General features: G+C 49.4%; 1 long non-coding RNA gene across 2 annotated transcripts; it reads right to left on the bottom strand.

Moving 5' to 3' along the window:
- Positions 1-4,281: 4,281 nt before the first annotated feature.
- On the bottom strand, positions 4,282-4,513 carry LOC120980712. Of its 2 annotated transcripts, XR_005774567.1 has the most exons (3): positions 4,475-4,513; positions 4,360-4,437; positions 4,282-4,322 (listed from the first exon to the last, which is right to left on the bottom strand). It is a non-coding gene; the product is annotated as an uncharacterized LOC120980712 (long non-coding RNA). The 2 variants fall into 2 exon arrangements; XR_005774566.1 differs by lacking the exon at positions 4,475-4,513 and having other exon boundaries at positions 4,360-4,472.
- Between the last annotated feature and the right edge of the window lie 2,445 nt (positions 4,514-6,958).

The following is a 6,958-nucleotide window of genomic DNA, read 5'->3' as shown; positions in this document are numbered from 1 at the left end:
AGGACCGCTGCTGTGTGGGGCCCCAGGACCGGAGACTGCTGCTGTGTGGGGCCCCGGCCTGCCTGTTTCCTCAGGCCCCGCCAGCCACACTCTCGCTGCTTCTCCAAGTCACTCGGTCTCCTCACAGGTTGTCCGGGGAAACCCCTAATTCCGACCACGCCCCTTCTGCGGGACCCACCTGACTGCTCTCCTCCAATCAGGTCTCCCCGCTGCAGCTTCACCGCTGGGATAGCTGGGATTTGTAGTCCCCCCCCCATTAAACCATTACAAAGACAAAATGTGTGGAGGAGTAAAAGTCCTGCAGCTCTCTGAGGAGAATTAGATGTAAAACGTGCCCATTCCCTGACAGCAAGCAGAGAGATATTCAAAGTGAAGAAGTGACACATTACTATTTTTAAGGTGACTAAAATTAAAGAGGAAACTTTCAAAGTGTTTTATAACGTTTAAACATTGGAGCATTTTGTGTCTGCGGCTCCTGTGCCGGCCCATGTGTTTCCATGGAGACAGTGGTGCAGTCTGATACCTAGATTGGTGAGAGGATTGTGACTGCAGCATCAGTTACCATGGAGATAAATAGACCTGCACTGGAGCTGTAGACATAAAATGGACACGTTATTGATAATATTTCTAGTCTGGTCCGGCTGACGCGCAAAAGACTTCCCATAATCCTCTGCTGAATGTCGGGGGCCCCGAGTCGCACAATAGGGCTCCCTCACCGGCAGGAGGAAGTAGAGGGGCTCCCTCACCGGCAGGAGGAAGTAGAGGGGCTCCCTCGCCGGCAGGAGGAAGTAGAGGGGCTCCCTCTCCGGCAGGAGGAAGTAGAGGGGCTCCCTCTCCGGCAGGAGGAAGAAGAGGGGCTCCCTCTCCGGCAGGAGGAAGAAAAGGGGCTCCCTCTCCGGCAGGAGGAAGAAGAGGGGCTCCCTCTCCGGCAGGAGGAAGAAGAGGGGCTCCCTCTCCGGCAGGAGGAAGAAGAGGGGCTCCCTCTCCAGCAGGAGGAAGAAGAGGGGCTCCCTCTCCGGCAGGAGGAAGAAGAGGGGCTCCCTCACCGGCAGGAGGAAGTAGAGGGGCTCCCTCACCGGCAGGAGGAAGTAGAGGGGCTCCCTCACCGGCAGGAGGAAGTAAAGGGGCTCCCTCACCGGCAGGAGGAAGTAGAGGGGCTCCCTCACCGGCAGGAGGAAGTAGAGGGACTCCCTCACGGGCAGGAGGAGGTAGAGGGGCTCCCTCTCCGGCAGGAGGAAGTAGAGGGGCTCCCTCACCGGCAGGAGGAAGTAGAGGGGCTCCCTCACGGGCAGGAGGAGGTAGAGGGGCTCCCTCTCCGGCAGGAGGAAGTAGAGGGGCTCCCTCACCGGCAGGAGGAAGTAGAGGGGCTCCCTCACCGGCAGGAGGAAGTAGAGGGGCTCCCTCACCGGCAGGAGGGACTACCTGCCATACTGCTGTGGTAAAAAGAAAGGTGAGCTCTGATTGATTGTATTACAGCACTGATGAAGTGGCATCAGGAGCCATCACTATTGGGGCCTCCACTTTAAGGGGATTTTCCAGGATTTTTATACTGATGAGCTGTCCTCTAGATTGGTCATCAGTATCGGTGGGGTCAGACACCCGGGACCCCCTCCAATCGGTTGTTTGATAAGTCACTGGCCTTCCTATGAGGTGCATGGCCTTCTCACAGCTTCTGCTAGGCCAGTGACATCACGTTCATTGATCACCTCACCTAGGAGCAGCTCATTGAAGTGAATGGGGCTGAGCGCAATACCAAGCACTGCCACTATACAATGTACGGCGCTGTGCCTGGTGAGCAGGGAGAAGACTGCGGCACTCACAGGAGCACCGGTGCCTTTTTAAACAGCTGATTGGCGGGGGTCCTGGACCCCACGATCAGATACTAATGACCTGTTCAGAGGATAGATCATCAGTATAAAAATCCTGAAATACCCTTTTAACGGCCCTGATGGGAGATGGTGGAGGTCCTGGTCATTTAGATGTTGCTGTCACTGCTGGTTAGAGCGAGGAAGTTGGTGTCTTCTCTGACCACATTGTCCCCCTGTTATCATGGCAGCCTGAGGCCTAACAATAGCGCCCCTCCCTGGGCCCCATGGACGCCTGTTGGCACCTACCGTACAGTACTACAATGCTTTATAATGGCGTCTAAGGATCGCAGGATCCAGACCCTCCTGTGACACAGAAAAAAGTGTAAAAACTGCCTCATTTCACTTAAAACAGTGTTATACAAAAATAAAACACACTAGATATAACGGGTGTCGCTGTGTCCGTAACAACCCGTACAATGACAATTTATTATCCCATACAAAATAAAAGGAAAAATCCAGAATGACTCTTATTTTCATTTTACCTTCGCAAAACCCAAAAAGTCGCATGTACCTCAAAAGGCCACAATTAATACTACAGCTGATCCCACAAAGATGGCGTCTTCACACTGCCGCAAGAAATAACCTCCCGATTCTGTAAGAGCATAAAAACCCAGAAATGATGATATTAGTATAAGTGACGGGCTGACCGCAGACTAAGGTTATCACACTACGTGTGGGAAACGCCACGGAAACAACGCGATGGTGGACTCACTGGGCCTTTTCACACCATAACCCCAATACATGAGATGTATCCCAACATGGAGCCATTAAAAATATGTGTCCCACAAAAATCAACCCCGGACACAGCCATCCACTGGAAAATACTGTAAAAGGGGCGGCTTCTGAGGTGGAGGAATGGAAAAAATGCTTTCATATTGATAACCTTATCTGATAGGTCATCAGATAAGGGGGGGGGGGGGGGGGGTCAGACGCCCAGCACCTCCACTGATCAGCTGTTTTGGACAGTCACTTAGGCGGGACACCATACATACACTGGGTGCTGCAGCTCAGTTCCTATTCAAATGCATAGAACCCAACACAACACGGCCACTACACAGATAATGGAGCCGTTTACTCCCGAATCCATCTACAGTATAATCTGATATTGATGACCATTCCAGTGGACAGGTCATCAATTTAAAAAAAAAATGGAATACCCCCGTTAAGGGGTTAATGGGATATACATCCCTGTATGTAGGGAGCTCCCTCTAGTGGTGGCTGTATAATCTGTATGTACTGAGCTCCCTCTAGTGGTGGCAGTATAATCCGTATGCAATCAGCTCCACCTAGTGGTGGCTGTATAATCTGTATGTAGGGAGCTCCCTCTAGTGGTGACTGTATAATCTGTATGTACTGAGCTCCCTCTAGTGGTGGCAGTATAATCCGTATGCAATCAGCTCCACCTAGTGGTGGCTGTATAATCTGTATGTAGGGAGCTCCCTCTAGTGGTGGCTGTATAATCTGTATGTAGTGAGCTCCCTCTAGTGGTGGCAGTATAATCCGTATGCAATCAGCTTCACCTAGTGGTGGCTGTATAATCTGTATGTAGGGAGCTCCCTCTAGTGGTGGCTGTATAATCTGTATGTAGTGATCTCCCTCTAGTGGTGGCTGTATAATCTGTATGTAGTGAGCTCCCTCTAGTGGTGGCAGTATAATCCTTATGCAATCAGCTCCACCTAGGGGTGGCTGTATAATCTGTATGTAGTATACTTCCCCTAGTGGTGACTGTATAATCTGTATGTACTGAGCTCCACCTAGTGGTGGCTGTATAATCTGTATGTAGTGAGCTCCCTCTAGTGGTGGCTGTATAATCTATATGTAGTGATTTCCACATAGTGATGGCTGTATAATCTGTATGTAGTGTGCTCCCTCTAGTGGTGGCTGTATAATCTGTATGTACTGAGCTCCACATAGTGGTGGCTGTATAATCTGTATGTAGTGAGCTCCCTCTAGTGGTGGCTGTATAATCTGTATGTACTGAGCTCCACATAGTGGTGGCTGTATAATCTGTATGTAGTGAGCTCCCTCTAGTGGTGGCTGTATAATCTGTATGTACTGAGCTCCACATAGTGATGGCTGTATAATCTGTATGTAGTGAGCTCCCTCTAGTGGTGGCTGTATAATCTGTATGTAGTGAGCTCCCTCTAGTGGTGGCTGTATAATCTGTATGTACTGAGCTCCACATAGTGATGGCTGTATAATCTGTATGTAGTGAGCTCCCTCTAGTGGTGGCTGTATAATCTGTATGTAGTGAGCTCCACATAGTGGTGGCTGTATAATCTGTATGTAGTGAGCTCCCTCTAGTGGTGACTATAATCTGTATGTACGGAGCTCCACATAGTGGTGGCTGTATAATCTGTATGTAGTGAGCTCCCTCTAGTGGTGGTGGTATAATCTGTATGTAGTGAGCTCCCTCTAGTGGTGGCTGTATAATCTGTATGTAGTGAGCTCCCTCTATTGGTGACTATAATCTGTATGTACGGAGCTCCACATAGTGGTGGCTGTATAATCTGTATGTAGTGATCTCCCTCTAGTGGTGGCTGTATAATCTGTATGTAGTGAGCTCCCTCTAGTGGTGACTATAATCTGTATGTACGGAGCTCCACATAGTGGTGGCTGTATAATCTGTATGTAGTGAGCTCCCTCTAGTGGTGGTGGTAAAATCTGTATGTAGTGAGCTCCCTCTAGTGGTGGCTGTATAATCTGTATGTAGTGAGCTCCCTCTAGTGGTGGCTGTATAATCTGTATGTACGGAGCTCCACATAGTGGTGGCTGTATAATCTGTATGTAGTGATCTCCCTCTAGTGGTGACTATAATCTGTATGTACGGAGCTCCACATAGTGGTGGCTGTATAATCTGTATGTAGTGATCTCCCTCTAGTGGTGGCTGTATAATCTGTATGTAGTGAGCTCCCTCTAGTGGTGACTATAATCTGTATGTACGGAGCTCCACATAGTGGTGGCTGTATAATCTGTATGTAGTGATCTCCCTCTAGTGGTGGCTGTATAATCTGTATGTAGTGAGCTCCCTCTAGTGGTGACTATAATCTGTATGTACGGAGCTCCACATAGTGGTGGCTGTATAATCTGTATGTAGTGAGCTCCCTCTAGTGGTGGCTGTATATTCTGTATGTAGCGAGCTTCGCCTAAGGGGGACATTGAAGGCTGGGAACCAGCAGAGGATGAGGAAGAAGGCACCAACGATCGCCCTAAAAATTCTGCATACAGGAATGTGTCACAAATTGTCACATGCCACAGTAGACAGGACAATATTCCATGGTACGAAGGCGCAATCATTCATTTGATCTGACAGCAAAATGTAAAATGTAAGAAGTTTTTGCTGTTTTCTGGATGTTTTATGTCAGTTTTCTGAGACCAAACCGATTCTGCGCAGGTTTAGCGCCGGCGCTTCTGAACCCAGTCAAGAAGGACTCCGTGCTTCATGGGGGAGGATTGTGACCTGAGCCTCTGCTGGTGATATATGATGGTCATGGTAAGTGAGGAGAAGCAGGTGCTGCGTGCACCGCCGAGGGCGCGGAAACAATGACCCATTCAGGTGGAGTATCTGCTCTTAATACCAGCGCTCGTTAGACGTGATGTCAGCTGCGCCAAGAATGCAATTATGTCGCGGCTCAGAGAATGACAAACCGGAGCGTTTCAACAATGTGAAAAGTGGAAATAATTTAAGACCTTTGCGAAGCGCAGAACAGGAAACCTGGCAGCGGCGGCGGGCTCGTCAATCATGGCATCTGCTAGCCCCCGTTTTCCTGTTAATTTTCTGCGGACAAGGCTGCACTTCATCAGCCGGTGATAATAGAAAGTTAATGCTGCCGTAGAAACCACCACTGTAAATTTCACACAGACGGTAACATAAGAGCGGAGCGGGGGGATTCTGTGGGACCCCAGTATTTAGGTAGCATGGGCTGACGGCCATAATGGTTTTATGGGACACTTAGAGAAAGCTTTCCTCAGATTCTTGCCAGCGAGATCGGGGGAGGGTCGTGCTTTATGAGGTTTTTGCATAGAAATGCACAAAAAATGTAAAGGAAACGGTGAAATCCTCGGCGACTCCAGCATAATACCGCCGGACTTTACCGGGGGCGTACAGTCATAAAACCAGCATCTCCCAGCAGTCCCTTTCAGATGGCGGTTTTGAGGATGCACACAGATGGTCTCAGGACCCAGGTTCTGGGGGGCAGGGCTTGACACCATGAAATCCTGTGTTGTCTGAAAGGGGCTCATTGGTTGTCGGAACCATTTATATCGACAATGTTCTGCATCTCAGTTTAGTCTTTTGGTGCAATCCAGTAAAGAGTCGTCCATCGGACCTGGCTGTAGAGCTGCACCATCTCCTGTGGTTCTGTGTCTACACCCCTATGCGTCTCCATGGTAACAGACTGCAAAAAAAAACATGTAGTCTGATCCGGCAACCCCATGTTACTGCTCCTCTTCGGTCTGTAGGTTGTCAGGCAGAAGGGAGTTTACAGTCTGTAACCATGGTGACACAATGCTCTGCACAGGAGCTGTAAACTGTAAAAAAAAAAATTTGGAGCAGTAAAAAAACAGCTAGAAGAGCGAGCAGGATGGGTTGGGTCCGTATAGTATTACTTTACATCGTCTTGTCTGATGAAAATACATTGAAATCAAGTAATATAGTTTAAAGGGACACTGACAGGCCAAAACAGCATATATAGTTAGATATATCTCATTAAAGGTCTTATAGAGTCTTTTAAAAGCATATAACTATCCCCCCTGTCCACCTTATAAAGAGCGAAATATAAAGTTTTATAACCTGCTTCTCCTGTCAGCAATCTGCCCAAGGGGCGGCGTTTCATGTGAAAATGCGCCCAGCCAGCCTTCCCAACTGCCGTTCTTAAGCCCCGCCCAGCTCTGAAGCGCTGCTCTGAACAGTGCATGGCTGAGGCTGCAGCTGCCTCCAAGACGCAGGCAGGCTGTGTGTGTACGCAGGCGCGATCTAACGGCGGGGCGCAGGCGCAGAAGATTGGGCATGAACGATGCCCGGAGGATTGAATTGCGCAGGCGCAGGATCGGGACTGGGGAGAGTTCTAGCCGCCGCCCAGTGAAGTAAA

The sequence above is a fragment of the Bufo bufo genome, chromosome 10 (genome assembly GCF_905171765.1).
Source record: "Bufo bufo chromosome 10, aBufBuf1.1, whole genome shotgun sequence".
In the NCBI taxonomy this organism is placed as follows: Eukaryota; Metazoa; Chordata; class Amphibia; order Anura; family Bufonidae; genus Bufo; species Bufo bufo.
The sequence above is the reverse complement of the archived record's forward strand: the minus strand, read 5'-3'. Positions and strand labels throughout refer to the sequence as shown.